Raw genomic sequence first — 18,501 nt, 5'->3', positions numbered from 1 at the left:
CACACAGCACAGTTAGAAAATAAATTAAAAAAGACAGACATAGAGAGGACAAGAACAAAGTAGCTCACTACAAATTCCAGTGTAAAGACAACTAGAGATCAATAAGAAAGTGCACCATGGATGCATAGGTGGAAGTCCAGTGTAAAAGAAGGGAAGGAACTCAATCTACACTGTGTACCAGAAACAGTACCCAACCTGAGAAAAAGTGTCAGAATGGGGAACTGAATTCAAACAAATCTGCACAAATCTTTTGATATTACACGAGGGAGGGTTATATACCTATAGGATTGCAAAAAATTGCATGCTTATGCCATGTAAGTTTGCCTGGAAGGTTACAATAAAAATATGTGCTTTTTACAACCCATTAGAGGATGGAAGGAAGACTTGATTGCTGAGGTTTCAGTCAACAGCGTGTGGACTAGTCTACATGGCCCCTGTGTGCAAATTAGAAAAAAAGGACTCTTCCCCAGGCTGCCAGAGCTCCGCACAAGGGCTTGGCAAGAGCAGCAGAGGTTGGACTTCCGCCCTCACTCGCCCCCTTGCCAGGAGTCCCGGAGCCCGACACAGAGGAGTTTGCTGCGACTACAAACCACACCTCGGCTTTGCCAGCGGCTCCTTGATAGGCTCTGACGATAGGGGGCGCTAGAGGGAGGGCAGGACTGGAGGAGGAGGGAGGGCCTTATTCCTGCCTGTGGCCCTCCCGCTGGCTACGGTTATTGCCAGCAGCACCCCATTAACTCTTACTCCCCGTAGCAGCAGGTGGATCCGGTATGCAGTTTTCTCGACACTTGCAGGACAAGTTGCCTCGCGTCCCCTCAAGGACACTAGGCACCCGACCCTTCCTCAGAGTTGGGTCCCAGCTTAGGGGGGCGCCTCCTCCGCCCCAGAGACGCCAGCACAGCCTAAGAAGCACCCTCTTCCTCAGATGGCTGAATTTCAGCTCCTCAGGGCCCCTTCTCTAAGTTTCTACGTTTTAATAATCATTCCAATCTCTTGCCAACCGTTTCCTCGATCCTGAAGGTAATTAACAGTTTCCTGTAGTTGCTACTTCGGGGTCCATTCGATTTCTCTTTATACCTTTATGGTTACCAACTTGACAGTTTTTACCTAATTGACAGTTCATTATATTAAATTCTTTTTGTCAAATAACTGTGCAGTTCCTTTCTCTTGACGAGTCTCTGACTGGTGCAAAGAGGAAGATGCAGTGGAACAATAAAGGGCACAGTCTGCATATGTGGTCTTTTTCAGACATTACTTGAACTGCCCTAACAGCCAGATTACTCAAAAAGGGGAAATTTCCATCAGCCTCTTGAGCTGGGGTTTATTGCCAGAATGAAAAAATTGCTGGCAAAAAAAAAAAAAAATTGCTGGCTTAGTTGGCAGACTCTCCTTAGAGAATCCTGGTTGGGGAGTGATAAACCCAGCTTACATCTTTCCAAAGAGGTTGTATTAATCACAAACAAGTTATGCTACAATAACAAACAACTCGACAGTTAGCAATGGCTTAGAACAGCAGTCCCCAACCTTTTTGGCACCAGGAACGGTTTCGTGGGAGATAATTTTCCACCAACCTGGGAGGAGGTCGGGGAGGGATGGTTTCCGGATGATTCAAGTGTATTACATTTATTGTGTACTTTATTTCTGTTATTATTACATCAGTTCCACCTCAGATCATCAGGCATTAGATCCCAGACACTGGGGACCCCTGGCTTAGAACATTTACCTATCTTGAAGGTTTCCTAGTGGCCAAGAATCTGCTGAGGCTCTGTCCCATGGTTCTGCTCCAACTATCTCCTTCATTTTGGGGCTTGAGCCAAAGATGATGCTCCTCTCCTTGTCTCTTAGCAGAGGGAAGTGGGTAGGAATGGAACCAGGCAGTGGCTGCTATGTCTATTAGTCGAAGCTAGTCAGGGAGTCAAAGCCATTATCAATAGGGCAGGTTGGATAAATGATTAACAGAATTTTTTCCCTGAAAAATCTGTAAGAATCTGACCTTCGGTTAATACACTAACTCTGTTCCCCTGGACCCAGAGGAGAGTAATGTGTTAACAGTGTTCTTCAACAACAGTGCTCATAGTAAGTACGATCTCAAGATTGGAAATTGCATCTGTCCTGAGAGGAACTGGACTTCCCTGGTGGCTCAGTCGGTAAAGAATCCTCCTGCAATGCAAAAGATCCAAGTTCAATTCCTGGGTCGGGAAGATTCCCTGGAGAAGGAAACGGCAACCCACTCCAATATGCTTACCTGGAAAATTCCATGAATCCCAGTCCATGGAGTTGCAAGAGTCAGACACAACTTAGCGACCAAACCAAACTGGGAGGAACTATAAGTGCACAATAGATCCCTGATGGAGGCTGTGTAGATTTAGCTCCCCTGAGTGTGGTGACTGTATTCACTGAGCATGTCCTTGTGGGGATGCTAGAAGCTATGCTTCTGACGTTTTAAAGGAGATATTGGCTCCTGTGGAGCGTGAGTGGGTCCTGCCAGTCCCAGGTATGTCACATCTTGCACTTGAGCTGTCCCCAGGAAGCTGTGTGATTTGATGTCCCATAGAAGAGGAACACTTAACCCTTCCCTGCTGGCAATTTGTGGCTCCTGTCCTATGTTCTTCTGCTGAAAAGAAAGTGAAGTTGCTCAGTTGTGTCCAATTCTTTCTGACCCCATGGACTGTAGCCTACCAGGCTTCTCTGTCCATGGGATTTTCCAGGCAAGAGTACTGGAGCGGGTTGCCATTTCCTTCTCCAGGGGATCTTCCTGACCCCTGGATCGAACCCGAGTCTCCCGCATTGCAGGCAGATGCTTTACCCTCTGAGCCACCAGGGAAATGCCAAAGTGATCGATGGTAGTTTTGTGCATATGAATATTGAGTTGAATCTAAGAATATGCCATGGTGGAAATGTAGGTGGAAATTGTATCAATATAGTCTCCCACAGGGAAGCACTACAAGGCTGTAGGGTCTTCTTACAGGGAGAGGAGCATTAATTAGGTGTGGTAATAAATTCTCCTGGTGGCTCAGACAGTAAAGAATCCGCCTGCAATAAGTCAGACGTGACTGAACGACTAAGCACACACAATAACCTCTCCAAGGGAGATTCTCCTACAGGACCCTGGGACCTTTCAGCAAACAACAAATCGAGAACTACTGATCAATAGAGGCAAAATGGAAAGAGTAATGGGTTTGTGATCTCGAAGATCTCAGAAACCTGCATCTCTTGCTTACTGCTTATAACTTGAGTGACTGAGCATCGGAATCCTCACCTATGAATATATCATCATTCTGGCCTTGTTACTAAAAAGAAAAAAATTGAAACAAGCAAAAAAAAAAGTAGAATTATTTGTTCACGTGATTGCAAGGTTTATAATCTAATGAACTTGAGTTTCCAGGACTCACTATGTCCCCATCTCCAATTTTTTTTCACTTCTTCGCTTCATGCCAACCTACTTCAGGGAGGATTTTTTTTTTTCACATGACAGAGCTATTGGCAGTTCTTGATCACAGTCTTACAACGAGCATTTAAAAGTCTTTTTAAATTTAATGTGGCTGGGTTCTCTCATTACTGCACTGGTCTTAACTAGACTTTATATTTAGGCAGATTGTTCTGCTGTTTGCAAACTGAAGGCAATCCTTGCAAGAGAAACTGGAGCAAACGTAGAAAATGTGTAAGCTGATTATCATAAAGTACTATGAATGGTCAGGACCATGGAGATCATCTAGTCCATGCGTTCTGTGTTCATTTAACCTTTGTCTAACCCGTCTTCATATACCTTTGATCTAACTTTCTCTGGTGGCACCGATGGAAGAGAACCTGCCTGCAATTCAGGAGATCCAGGTTCCAGCCCTGGGTCAGAAATATCCCCTGGAGAAGGGAATGGCAACCCACTCCAGTATTCCTGCCTGGAAAATCCCATGGGCAGAGGAGCCTGGAGGGCTACAGTCCATGGGATAGCAAAGAGTTGGAGACAGTTGAGCGACTAACATTAACCTTCTAGCATCCTTCCCAAGATGCTGGCTTACCCTTCTCTTGTTCTTGTCCAGATAATGCCTTAAAAATCTTTCCATTTTTATTAAGAATTTTCATAAACTTACTCTTATTCTGGACTTTAATCTTTGCAGCCATCCTACTGTCTTCTTACGTTCCTCCTACTTTTTCTCCTTTGGAATTTTTCACATTTATGCAATCAGATAATATTTTAGAATGTTCTCCTTTTTTCCCTATTACATATGGTATTTCTTTGAATTTTTGTAAATCTGCTTTGCTAAACCTATCCATTCCGTTAGAATGTAATTGTTGTTTAGTCACTTAGTCATGTCTGACTCTTTTTCAACCCCATGGACTATAGCCCTCCAGGCTCCTCTGTCCATGGGATTTCCCAAGCAAGAATAGTGGAGTTGGCTGCCATTTCCTTCTTCAGGGGATCTTCCTGACCCAAGGATCGAACCTGCATCTCCTGCATTGGGAGGCAGATTTTATTTCATAGTTATTTCCCTGATATAATCAATCTTTTCTTTCTTATTGGTGGGGAAAAAATTAGAATGTTGAGTTTCCCTTTGATTTTCTCTAATTGCTAAGAATGTTTCAGTTAGAGCTCTTGCAAACAAAACAAAACAAATCTAATTTGCTTAAGGAGAAAAATAATTTTGGGAGGGGTTGAAAGCTACACAGTAGGCAAGAAGACCAAATAAACAGACTCAGGCAGGAACATACATGGACAAAGTGCAGCTAAGACCCTGCCAACAGAGCCATCTGTGTAGGGTGCCCTATTGGCACTGGCCCTGCTGGAGAGTCGCAGCTGTCCTGCTGGCATCTGCTCCCTCTGGACACTCAGGCTAATGCCTCTGAACTCACTGTGTCTCTGTAGATACGGTAAAATTTGTTCAGTCATGTCCGATTATTTAAACCCCATGGACTGTAGCCCACCAGACTTCTCTGTCCTGAATTATCAGAATTAGCTATTCACTTGGACAGCCAGGCAATCAAACCAGTCAATTCTAAACGAAATCAGTCCTGAATATTCACTGGAAGAACTGATGCTGAAGCTGAAGCTCCAGTACTTTGGCCACCGGGTGCAAAGAGCCGACTCACTAGGAAAAAACCCTGATTCTGGGAACCATTTAGAGCAGAAGGGGGCCCATAGAGGATGAGATGGCTGGATGGGATCATTGACACAATAGGCATGACTCTGAGCAAACTCCAAGAGATACTAAAGGACAGGGAAGCCTGGTGTGCTGCAGTCCATGGGTTTGCAAAGAGTCAGACACGACTGAGCAACTTAACAACAACAATTATTAACTAACCAGAAAGTCTGCCCTTCCCTCCAGTTTCCGTATCAATCAGAGCTCTTCATTTTTTATTTCTCCCCTTGTGATTCTCTCAAAGAAGATGTTCATGTATTGGGCTACCAACGCAATAAGGGACCATTACAAAAATATCCAAGAAATGCAAGGATTTGTCAGTGTCATTCCTTTAACATGGTTAGTTTTCAGGGTGTTGGTATATTTGAACTCCTACATTACCACTCTAATCTGTCCTCTGTAGTTTTCATAATTCATGAGGAAAACATCATTTATATAATTTATTATCCTATGTCCTCATTATAAACTAATGACAATAGCATTTTTGTTTGGCCCTGTTTTTATCCTAGTCTGAGGTCTTATGAAATGTTAAAACTGTGTTTGATGGGGAGAAAATTACCAAATAAAATTGAGCAGCACTACAAACTCAAAAGTGCAGAAGCACTGCAAACTCCCTTTTGAAGAATTTCCAACACAACAGTATATTAAAGGTTTGGAGACATCGTAAAGTTAAATTTTTTTAAAGGTTAATTAAAATTAATGGATTTTCATTTAAAATTAATTAAAATTAAATGAATTCAATTTTAACTCAATTTTGATCATTCTTACTAGAGTATTGTTCTAGTTACTTGACTGTTGGCCTTCAACTTCATACTAGTCTCCTTCTTGCCTCTCAGGGGCTGGAAGCCTGAAAACCACATCTCCCAGACTCTCCCATCTGCTGGGTCTGATTAGGTTCTGGCACAGAAAGTCCTGGCAAGAGGTTAGAAAGCAGGGGGAGCAAAGGAGCCCTGATTTTCCTCCTTCTGCTCTGGCTGGGGCAGCCAGCCAGCGGGCCATGGCAGGCCATCGCAGGCCATATAGGTTGCTGTAATGGTGGCATGGTCATAGCAACGGCACCAGAGGACAAGTAGCAGCTCCAGCAGCAGCAAGTCTATCAGCAAAAGCCAGAATGCTGGTTTCCAAAATCCTGAACCATCACTTGGACTGCTGGCTTCACGTGAAGTAGTAGCTGTGGTGGTTCCAGCAGCAGTGTGGCAGGGATGCTCTCAAAGCCTCAATAGCACCGCAATCACGGGATTCAGGCAGCATCCTTTTCCCTTTTGCTCCTCCTGCCATGCAGGTTGACAGCTTCCTGGGCTTATTGACATCTGGGGAGCATCCTTCCACCTCGTTGCACCTTCAGCCCTTCTAACACTTTTGCAGACAATCTCTATATTAAAGGCTAAAGGCTGAGTTGTTTCCACTGTTCTCATTAGACACGGAAAGATACAAACATAGTATTTCCCTCCCGGCAAACATAAGATCTTTTATAACTACAGTATTCTGCCTGATGTTCCAATACTTTGGCCACCTGATGCGAAGAGCCAACTCATTGGAAAAGACCTTGATGCTGGGAAAGATTGAAGGCAGAAGCAGGGGACGACAAAGAATGAGATGGTTGGATGGTATCACCAATTCAATGGACATGAGTTTGAGCAAGCTCCAGGAGATGGTGAAGGACAGGGGAGCCTGGCATGCTGCAGTCCATGGTGTTGTACACTAAGCAAAGAACTGGACGCTACTGAGTGACTGAACAATGAACAACATTCTGCATGACATGGTTTAGGAAAGGCAAACAGCCCAAATCATCTCTACCTTTCTTCTGTTTTCTAGTTGTTGATTTTTCTATAAATAGGTACTTTGACTATTTACAATGAGTAAGAAAAAAGGGGGAGAAATTAAAAGTGGAGTTACAGGAAGATCTTCTATTTTCTTTAGTGTGAATCATCATGTGTGCTTAAAGATCAGATTTATAAATAGGGATACCAAATTCCAAGTCCTTGGTGAAGTTTACTAAGAGAAACTAACATTTCACAGATGAGCTAAATGCTCCTAAGCGTAAAAGTTTTGGTTCTCAAACATCTGAAGAAAAGCCATAAAAAAAAAAAAAGAAAAGCCATACACATTTCAGCATTGTACTAAGAGTCAACAAGCTGGAACCAGTTTTGCCCTTTAAAGCACTTCAAAGGAAAGGTGTACCTCAGCCACTCCTATTCTTTTTTTCTAGAAGGTAAATAAAAGTGACTAAAGCAATTGGTAATTCCAAGCCTGTATTTTTTTTATGTGGACAAAAAAGACCTCATAAGGATTTTGAGTTTCATTATTCATAATGAGCCCCTCCTTTTACTCTTATAACAAGCCAAGCTTGTTCCCAGTGCCTGAGCCCTGGCTCCTTGCTCAGTTGGTTTTTTTTAATGATCAAAGTCTCTGCTCAAATTGCCACCCCCACAGATAAGTCTTCCCAGACAACTGTACCTGACTTCCCCACCACATCCCAGCATCTCTCCCATCAGCCTGTATCCATCACCCTGTTTTATTGTCTTCTTAGCTCCTACTTACACTATCTGAAATGACCATTCTGATGTATTTGCTTATTTGTTAATTGCTCATCTCCTCACTCCAGTATGTGATCTCTTTAAAAGTAAAGACCTGATCTGGCTCACTCATCGCTGTATCCCAGAGCAGTCCCTGCACACATTGGGGGTGCTATAAATATTTGCATCATGAATGAAAAAGTAGCTGACCTCCCCTATTATATTCAGCTGTTTAGGCCACTCTGCTGAACTCTCTACCATACTAAGACAGTCCCTGCTCTCCAGAATTTTGAGAAACTACCACATCCAGTGTGACCCAATCATCCTAAATATAAAGTTTGGGTCCATAAACAGCTACTGATAGAGATGGATCTTAGTACCATGTGAAAGTAATAAAACAATATATTTGTTGTTGTTCATTTCCTAAGTCATATCTGACTTGTGGACACCATGGTCCAATGGGGTCACAAAAGAGTCAGATATGACTTAGTGACTAAACCACCACCACCATGGACTGTAGCCCACCAGCCTCCTCTGTCCATGGGATTTCCCAGGCAAGAATACTGGAGTGGGTTGCCATTTCCTTCTTCCGGCGATCTCCCCAAACCAGGGATCAAACTCATACCTCCTACATTGGCAGATGGATTCTTTACCTCTGAGATACCAGGGAAGCCCCAAAACAATAGTAAACAGAAAATTAAATAAATCCAATAATTAATGTATGTTTGTTCACAAAGGTTCAAAGTTCAAGTTTACATGCTTATCTAGATTCTATAAATTCTCTGAATTTATTAAATGAGGTATAAGATTATGTAAGAGCTCAAGCTTTTGTGAGTCTTGTTCCTATACTTACAAGATTCAGGATGGAATATTAGGAAGTGCCCTGAGTTTGAAATCAGAGGGCCATGGGCTCTGGGTCAATGGACAGTTAACTGCTGACGCTCAGTATTTCCTTAGAAATAGTGATTTCTACCTCCCAGTAATCACAGAGCTGTGGGAGGTTCAAGAAATAAAAGAAAACCAATTATAAATAATGTTTATTGGTTACTTCATATCAGACCAAATACTTGACATTTATTATTCATATCAACAACACAATCCTATGAGGTAGGTCATTATATTTATTTTATGGATTCAATATCTGAGTGGTGATGTGACTTACCCAAGGTCATGTGACTTGTGAGTGGTATGGCCAGGGCTCAAATCTGGAGCCTATGTACTAAACTGTTATGTCTTATGGCTTCTACAAAGAAAAGAGTTGTTCAACGCTGATGTATCAATAATCTTTCAAGAAGTTCTTGCAACAGTAATCAGGAGACTGCCGAGTAAGATCCTATTTTCCTAAGCTCTGCTTACATCTACTGACCCTGAAGCCAACCCTTCTGGTATTCTCAGTAGCTGCATCTAATTTCTAGCAAAATCAAGGGAGTAAACTCCGATTCGGAGTCACCATATAAGTCCTGGATTCTGCATAGTGTGCTTTATTGGCAATTATTCCTTTGTTTTGATTGAGCAAAACCAAAAAAATAAAAGGCTGACATTGAACTTGCATCTCAAATCTGAAAAAGCCTCTCTGAATTCCTATGTATCAACCATTGTTAGAAAGAATAAGTACAAATCAAGGGAATTAAGTTTAATCCCCCTAATACATAAAGAGAGCCCCAGCCAGGGTTAGGAGGAAATCTATTCCAGCAGCACTCTTAGGAAATATAGAGATTTACTGTACTGTTTGGCGTTATTTGCTGAAGCATTTAGAATAAGCCACTGTCTCAGAGAGTAGACCATGTCAGGAAGGAGCTTAACTCTTCCAAATTAAACTGTGTATTCAATCGCTTATTAGATTTTTTTTTCCTCCAAAAGCACCTGTGTTTAATAAGTAATTTCTTCACTGTGGGTTGAGAAAAATAATTTCAAGATCATAAGTATGACCCTGGTGTCTAAGGATTTTCTTAAATTTTAGCTCTCGCAGAAGAAGAGTGTACTTTAAGGAGAGTCTTCCAACTTTAGCCAATCTTGGGTCTGAGAAATAAACAGTCTAAATTAATGTAAACAGTCTAGAATCAACTGACAAGAAAATGCTTCATTGTCATGCTCATCAGGGTTATGTGACTTATGATGTACCTCCAGACTGTCAGAATTCTTCTTACCATAATAAAACAATTAAAATAAAATACCAAGCTATACCAGACCTCAAACAAAGGGGAAAAAAGAGTAAGAAGAAAAAATGTAACCGCTAATGGTTACATCTGCCACCTCACTTCTCTCTCCTAGACCCTTAAGCAATCTTAACAATGTAAAAGTACATTGTCTTATTTTTCTTTTGAGGCTGCAGTTCTCAAACTTTAGTCTCAAGAACATTTTATACTCTTAAAAATTATCAAGAACTCTGAAGAATTTGGGGTTGGATGATATCTAATAAATGGGAAATTGTTAACATTCAGTCATACCTCAGGAATATTGTACCTCAGAGATATTGTGGATTCTGTTCCACCACAATGAAACTAATCTCACAATAAATCAAGTCACACGAATATTGTGGCTTCCCACTGCATATAAAAGTTATGTTTACACTATATTGTAGTCGCATTTTGTCTAAAATATGTACACACCTGCATTTAAAACTATGCTATTGCTAAAAATGCTAACCATCATATGAGCCTTCAGTGAGTCATAATCTTTTTGCTAGTGGAGGTTTTTGCATCGACGTTGATGGCTGTGCTGACTGATTGGGGCAGCGGTTGCTGAAGGTTGGGGTGGCTGTGGCAATTTCTTAAAATAAGGCAATGAAGCTTTCTATCACAAATATTTCTCTGTAGCATGCAATGCTACTGAGATGACCTAATAATTAAGTATAAGGGTTGCTTTATTATCACTTAGGCCTATGATCCCAAATTTTTTATTGGACACCCCATCCAAACAAATGTTGATATTCCTGATATATGCGTATTTGTTTTTTATAAACTATATACATAATACTGTGCTAATATATTTCAGTTGTCACACTTCTAAAGACAGAAATTTTGAAAGGATTTAAAACTATTCTTAGGACTTCCCTGGTGGTCCATTGGTTAAGAATATGCCTTGCAATGCAGGGGACACAGGTTCGATCCCTGGTCAGGGAATTAAGATCCCACATGCTGTGGAACAACTAAGAGCAATGAAGATCTGTCATGCCAAAACTCAGACTGACACAGCCAAATAAATATTTTTAAAACAAATTTAAAATTACTCTTTAATATTTTTATTTTATGTTTTATAAAACTTTTCTTTGTCTTCACCAAAGAAATTTTAGTGAGAGAAACATAATTGAATAGCTTTGTTTCTATAATATTTGGTTTGGGACTATGGGATAAAGTGATATGAAGTTCTGGTTTCAAGTTTAATTTATTCTAATGTTTGGTAGTAATGGCTCTGACAGCTAAAAAAGATCTTGCAAAAAATTATGGATTCAAACTTAAAGGTTAGCTGCATTTACTAAATCAGTTAATCCACCTATTATAAAAGTTTTTTTTTTTTTTTTTTAGCATTTAAGTAGTAAATTTCCACCTTCCCAGATGTCAATACATTACTCTTGCAAAGACTGAAACTTTTGGCATTTCCATATTTTAAATAAATTCTTTCAAAACTAACGTTTGGGATATTTTTAAAGTAGATCAGATAGTTTTATTTTAGAGATATGGTAAGTGTTTAGATAGGAGAGTTTTTATAGATGATGGAAAACATTTTTGGCCAAAGACACCGCATAATAACAAGGTCTACTGTCCAGAGAACTATATTCAATATCCTGTGATAAACTGTAAGGAAAAAGAATTTAAAAAGAAAAAAAGAATGTATATATGTGTATGACTGAATCACTTTGCTATACAGCAGTAATTAACACAACATTGTAAATCAGCGATGCGTGTCTGCAAAGTCACTTCAGTCATGTCTGACTCTTTGCAACCCTATGGACTATAACCTGCCAGCCCCTCTCTCCATGAGATTCATCAGGCAAGAATACTAGAGTGGGTTGCCATGCCCTCCTCCAGGGAATCTTCCCGACCCAGGGATCAAACCTGGGTAGATCTTCAACAAAAAATAAAAACAAAGCACATGTCCAGGAGAACGGTGCTCGACTACTGCACCTGTATAGTCATGTACCCTCCATAATAACCCCATGAGGTCATCAGTAATATTATTGCTATTTTTCAGCTCTGCATGGACATAGGTAACCTGCCCAAGGTCACACACCAATAAGGGGCAGTGCAAGCAGGGTGGCGCATGTACCTATACTATTAATCACTTCTTACTTTGTCTCTCCAGCCTTCAGCCAGGAAGGAGCAGGTCTCTGCTGTGTCACCTGTCCAATGAACGTGGACATAAAAGATAATTCACCACCCAGAAGAAGTGCTCAAGGAACGTCCTCTATGGTCATCACTAGGACCTAACAACTTCTCTATGAAGAGCCACGTGATGCCCCTCTCCTTTTCAGACAAGAGTAGACATTCGGTCATTGTTGTCGATTTTCAGTCCCTAAGTCGTGTCTGGGTCTGCAGCTCCATGAACCACAGCACACCGGGCTTCCCTGTCCTTCACCATCTCTTGGAGCTTGCTAAAGCTCATGTCTATTGAGTCAGTGATGCCATCCAACCATCTCATCCTCTGCTGTACTCTTCTCCATCTGCCCTCAATCCTTCCCAGCATCAGGGTCTTTTCCAATGAGTCAACTCTTTGCATCAGGTGGTCAAAGTTTTGGCGCTTCAGCTTCAGCATCAATCCTTCCAATGAATATTCAGGGTTGATTTCCTTTACAATCAGTTGGTTGGCCCTCCTTGCTGTCCAAGGGACTCTCAAGATCTCCTCCAGCATCACAATTCGAAAGTATCAATTCTTCATCCCTCAGTCCTCTTTATGGTCCAATTCTCACATCTGTACATGACTACTGGAAAAACCACAGATTTGCCCATAAAACCTTTGTTGGCAAAGTGATGTTGTCTCTGCTTTTTAATATGCTGTCCTGGTCATAGATTCAAGTTGCTGGCTCCAGCAGGACACTAGTTTAAATCAGAATCACAACGCTAGTTTTTAGTAGTTTCCAGGCGACTTGTGATGTCTGCTACCAAGCCAGCTAGTCCTCAGGTTCCCTTCTAGGACACATCAGCTTCCCGAATAGAACCAAAGTTCAGGGTCAAACTGCCCTCTTGTGGTGAAAGATTGTTGCCTGTTTGGTCTCAGAAGACCCAACCTGCATCATTAAGGCATCAGTGCCTTAAGGGAGTTTCTTTCTCTCCATCTAAGGCCTTTCTCAGGCAATCAAAAGAGAAAAAAAAAAATGCAACCCTCCGTAGGCAGGGGCAAGGATGAAGAGTCAGGACACAGTGGCAGGCAGTTCACCTTTCTAAATTCCACTTAGTGTTGAATTTTTTAGGAGTTCAGGAGACAGAGTGAGTCAGTCTTGTGGAAACAGATCAAAATGCCTTTTCCAACAATATCTGCAGTGCCTAATAGCAAGCCAGTTCTGCTGAACAGTTCTATGAAGACCTAAAAAACCTTCTAGAGCTTACATCCCAAAAAGATATCCTCTTCATTTTAGCAGACTGGGATGCAAAAGTAGGAAGTCAAGAGACACCCGGAGTAACAGGCAAATTTGGCCTTGAGTACAAAACAAGCAGGTCAAAGGCTAACAAGAGTTTTGCCAAGAGAACGAACTGGTCATAGCAAACACCTTCTTCCAACAACACAAGAGAAGACTCTATACATGGACATAACCAGATGGTCAGTACTGAAATCAGATTGATTATATGAGAGTTGGACTATAAAGAAAGCTGAGCACTGAAGAATTGATGCTTTTGAACTGTGGTGTTGGAGAAGACTCTTGAGAGTCCCTTGGACTGCAAGGAGATCCAACCAGTCCATCCTAAAGGAGATCAGTCCTGGGTGTTCATTGGCAGGACTGATGTTGAAGCTGAAACTCCAATACTTTGGCCACCTGATGCGAAGAGCTGACTCATTTGAAAAGACCCTGATGCTGGGAAAGATTGAGGGGAGGAGGAGAGGGGACAACAGAGGATGAGATGGTTGGATGGTATCACTGACTCAATGGACATGGGTTTGGGTGGACTCCAGGAGTTGGTGATGGACAGGGAGGCCTGGCATGCTGCAGTTCATGGGGTCGCAGGGAGTCAGACATGACTGAGCGACTGAACTGAACTGAACTGATATTCTTATAATCAATAAGCCAAAGACGGCGAAGCTCTATACTGTCAGCAAAAACAAGACCGGGAGCTGACTGTGGCTCAGATCATTAAACTCCTTATTGCCAAATTCAGACTTAAATTGAAGAAAGTAGGGAAAACCACTAGGCCATTCAAGTATGACCTAAATCAAATCCCTTATGATTATACAGTGGAAGTGACAAATAGATTTAAGGGATTAGTACCTGAAGAACTACAGACAGAGGTTCATGACATTGTACAGGATGCAGTGATCAAGTCCAGCCCCAAGAAAAACAAATGCAAAAAGGCAAAATGGTTGTCTGAGGAAGCCTTACAAATAGCTGAGAAAAGAAGAGAAGCTAAAGGCAAAGGAGAAAAGGAAAGATAATACCCATTTGAATGCAGAGTTCCAAAGAATAGCAAGGAGAGATAAGAAAGCCTTCCTCAGTGATCAATGCAAAGAAATAGAGGAAAACAATAGAATGGGAAAGACTAGAGATCTCTTCAAGAAAATTAAAGACAGCCAAGGGAACATTTCATGCAAAGATGGGCACACTAAAGGACAGAGATGGTATGGACCCAACAGAAGCAAGAGATATTAAGAAGAGGTGGCAAGAATACACAGAAGAACTATACAAAAAAGATCTTCATGACCCAGATAACCACGATGGTATGATCACTCAGGTAGAGCCAGACATCCTGGAATGCAAAGTCAAATGGGCCTTAGGAAGCATCACTACAAACAAAGCTAGTGGAAGTGATGGAATTCCAGTTGAGCTATTTCAAATCCTAAAAGATGATGCTGTTAAAGTGCTGCACTCAATATGCCAGCAAATCTGGAATATGCAGCAGTGGCCACGGGACTGGAAAAGATGAGTTTGCATTCCAATCCCAAAGAAAGGCAATGCCAAAGAATGCTCAAACTACTGCACAATTGCACTCATCTGACATGCTAGCAAAGTAATGCTCAAAATTCTCCAAGGGAGACTTCAATAGTACATGAACCATGAGCTTCTAAATGTTCAAGCTGGATTTAGAAAAGGCAGAGGAAACAGAGATAAAATTGCCAACATCTGCTGGAACATAGAAAAAGTAAGAGAGCTTCAGAAAAAAATCTGCTTTATTGACTATGCCAAAGCCTTTGAATCTGTGGCTCACAACAAACTGTGGAAAATTCTTAGAGATGGGAATACTAGAGCACCTGACCTGCCTCCTGAGAAATCTATATGCAGGTCAAGAAGCAATAGTTAGAACCAGACATCAAACAACAGACTGGTTCCAAATTGGGAAAGGAGTACGTCAAGGCTGTATATTGTCACCCTGCTTATTTAACTTATATGCAGAGTACGTGATGCGAAATGCTGTGCTGGATGAAGCACAAGCTGGAATCAGGATTGCCAGGAGACATATCAATAACCTCAGATATGCAAATGACACCACCCTTATGGCAGAAAGCAAAGAACTAAAGAGCCTCTTGAGGAAAATGAAAGAGGAGAGTGAAAAAGTTGGCTTAAAACTCAACATTCAGAAAACTAAGATCATGGCATCTGGTCCCATCATTTCATGGCAAATAGATGGGGAAACAATGGAAACAGTGACAGACTTTAGTTTTTTGGGCTCCAAAATCACTTCAGATGGATGATTGCAGCCATGAAATTAAAAGATGCTTGCTCCTTGGAGGAAAAGCTATGACCAACCTAGACAGTATATTAAAAAGCAGAGACATTACTTTATCAACAAAGGTCTGTCTAGTCAAAGCTATGGTTTTTTCAGTAGTCATGTATGGATGTGAGAGTTGGAATATAAGGAAAGCTGAACGCCAAAGAATTGATGCTTTTGAATTGTGGTGTTGGAGAAGACTCTTGAGAGTCCCTTGGACTGCAAGGAGATCCAACCAGTCCATCCTAAAGGAAATCAGTCCTGAATATTCATTGGAAGGACTGATGTTGAAGCTGAAACTCCAGTTCTTTGGCTACCTGATGTGAAGAACTCACTCACTGGAAAAGACTCTGATGCTGGGAAAGATTGAAGGTGGGAGGAGAAGGTGATGACAAAGGATGAGATGGTTGGATGGCATCACCAACGTCATGAACTTGAGTTTGAGTAGGCTCTGGGAGTTGGTGATGGACAGGGAAGCCTTGTGTCCTGCAGTCCATGAGGTTGCAAGGAGGTGGACATGACTGAGCGACTGAACTCAACTCTGCTAAACTCAGTCACAAGTAAAACAATATGTTATGCTGCTTAAAAATGTGCCACCTGAAACCTTTTCATTGAAAGCATGACCCTTAAATGTAGTTTACATAAAATGTTGAGTTGTATTAAATACATGCCTCTCCACTCAAGAAAATAATATTATTACACTACATTAACAGACCCTCTTTTAGCTTCTTTAATTGCACCCATTTCTTTCCATCAGAATGATAATCACTGCCTTGCATTTTGTCTTTGGAATCACCTTGCTTTTCTTTAAGTTATATAAACATACATTTATAAGCCTGCCTGAACATATGCAGCCTTGGCCAAGAATACATGCAAGCCCAGGGACCATATACCTAAATGTATGAAATTTATAAGTCAAGTTAGTAAAGTGTCAATTTAAAAAATAAGTTTTGTCCCCGTGCCCAGAGAAGTGAACCTTCCTGAAAATCTAGACAGCTAGATTCAAATTTCTGATTATCAGTAAGGTTGAGCATTTTTGTACCTTTATCGGCCATTCTTCTGCTGTGAAATGATTAAGTGTTCTTGCATTTTTTTTTAATGGGTTGGTGTTTGTTTTTTTTTGATTGATTCATAGAAGGGTTTTATATACTCTATAGATACTAACCCTTTGTCCAGTTACAAGTTACAGTTACAGTTGCAAATATCTGCTCTGCCCCAAGTTGAGATTGCACTTTCATTCTTCTCGGAGTATTTTTATAAACACAAAGTCTAAATTTTAATGCATTTAAATTAAATTTACTGTGCTGCACTGTGCTCAGTTGTGTCCAACTCTTTCCTGTCCCATGGACTATAGCCTGCCAGGCTCCTCTGCCCATGGAAATTTCCAGGCAAGAATACTGGAGTGGGCCTTTTCTAAATTTGTTAATATATATAAAAGTTTGAAGCAGTAGGATACACATTGCTTATTGTAATTTTTATATTCTTTTCCTTTATAATGTGAACTTTTTATATCTAGTTTGAAAAAATCTTTTCCTGTCCTGAAGTTACACAGATATTTCCTTAAGAATGTCTTTTTAAAGTTTTAGATATTTTCCCTTCACCTGGCAATAAGTTTTTCTTTTTCATAACAGCTTTATTGAGAAAAATTAGTCTAAGTCACCCTTTTACAGTATATCATTTTTCATTAAATTCACATTTGTGCAACAGTCACCATTATCTAATTCCAGAAAATTTTCATCACCCCAAAAAGAAACCCCAGAGGTACTTATAAAGTACTTTATTACTTTAAAATGTAGCATGTATATAATCAATATTCTAGCACAATTTCTATTCTTTCACCAGTGATCTGCAACCTCATCTCTGTCACAAGTCAAGTTTTCATATCTGTGAGGATCTGTTAGAGCTTTTCCATTGGTCTATTTATCTATCCTTGCACTAACACATGCTGTCTTAATTAGCAAATACTATTAAAGCAAGCTGTCATTATTTTTTCATGAGAATATTAATTTCTATTGACACTTTGTACTTCCATATAAATTTTAGAAATAACTTGCCAACCTCCACAAGAATCTCAGTTGGAAACTTAAAATTGTTAATTCATGAGGAAGATTGATATATTTACAATATTGACTCCTGTTTCATAAAGATATTATTCTCCATTTATTCCAGCTCTAAAAATGCTTGAAAATAGTTTTACAATTCTTCCTCATTTTTGTTCTATTTCTCCTTAAATGTTTTACATTTTTACTGTAAAATTGAAAGGTTTTTTTTGCTATTGAAAATGTTTTTTTCAAAAGCCTTTTTTCCTATAATTTGTTGCCAATGTGGTGCACATTGTTTTTATGTCTATTTCTAACATGCAAAACCTCCTGAAGTCTATTTATGGAATCTTCTTTTCTCTCAAGGCAATTATTTCATCTTTAAATAATAAGAAATTTTGTTTCTATTTTATAATTTTTCTTAAAGCTTAAATGTGTTGGTTATTACTGTCAGCATAAAATGAATAGATGTGGTTATAGCAGGCATCCTTGTCTTGTTCCCAAACTTAAAGGGAATGCATTTGATATCTCAATGTATTTCCTGTATTTTGTAAGTCACTTGCCACATTTAAAATTTTTTGTTTCTCCTTTGCTAAGAATTTTTTCATAAATGATGTTGAATTTTATCAAATGCTTTTCTTGCACCAAGTTAAGATGATCATGATTTTGATTTTAATCTGTTAATGTGACAAATTACATTACTATTTTTAATCAAAGATCCCATCAATTCTGAAACAAACCATGACTTTATGCTCCATTAAATAATGAAACAGCTCCCCACTGAATATTCCAATTTAATATACAGTTAAGAAAAATATAGGCATTTTAAAATTGACAAAATAGAGAGTAAATCATGAAGAAAAACTCCCATGCACTCGAGATTAAACACAGATTGTGATGCATACAATTTTTTCTTTAGCGATTCACGTTATTTAAGTCATCTCTCTTTTTTCCTTAA

This window comes from Cervus canadensis, chromosome 21 (assembly GCF_019320065.1).
Source record: "Cervus canadensis isolate Bull #8, Minnesota chromosome 21, ASM1932006v1, whole genome shotgun sequence".
Classification (NCBI taxonomy): Eukaryota; Metazoa; Chordata; class Mammalia; order Artiodactyla; family Cervidae; genus Cervus; species Cervus canadensis.
This window is presented reverse-complemented; position numbering follows the sequence as displayed.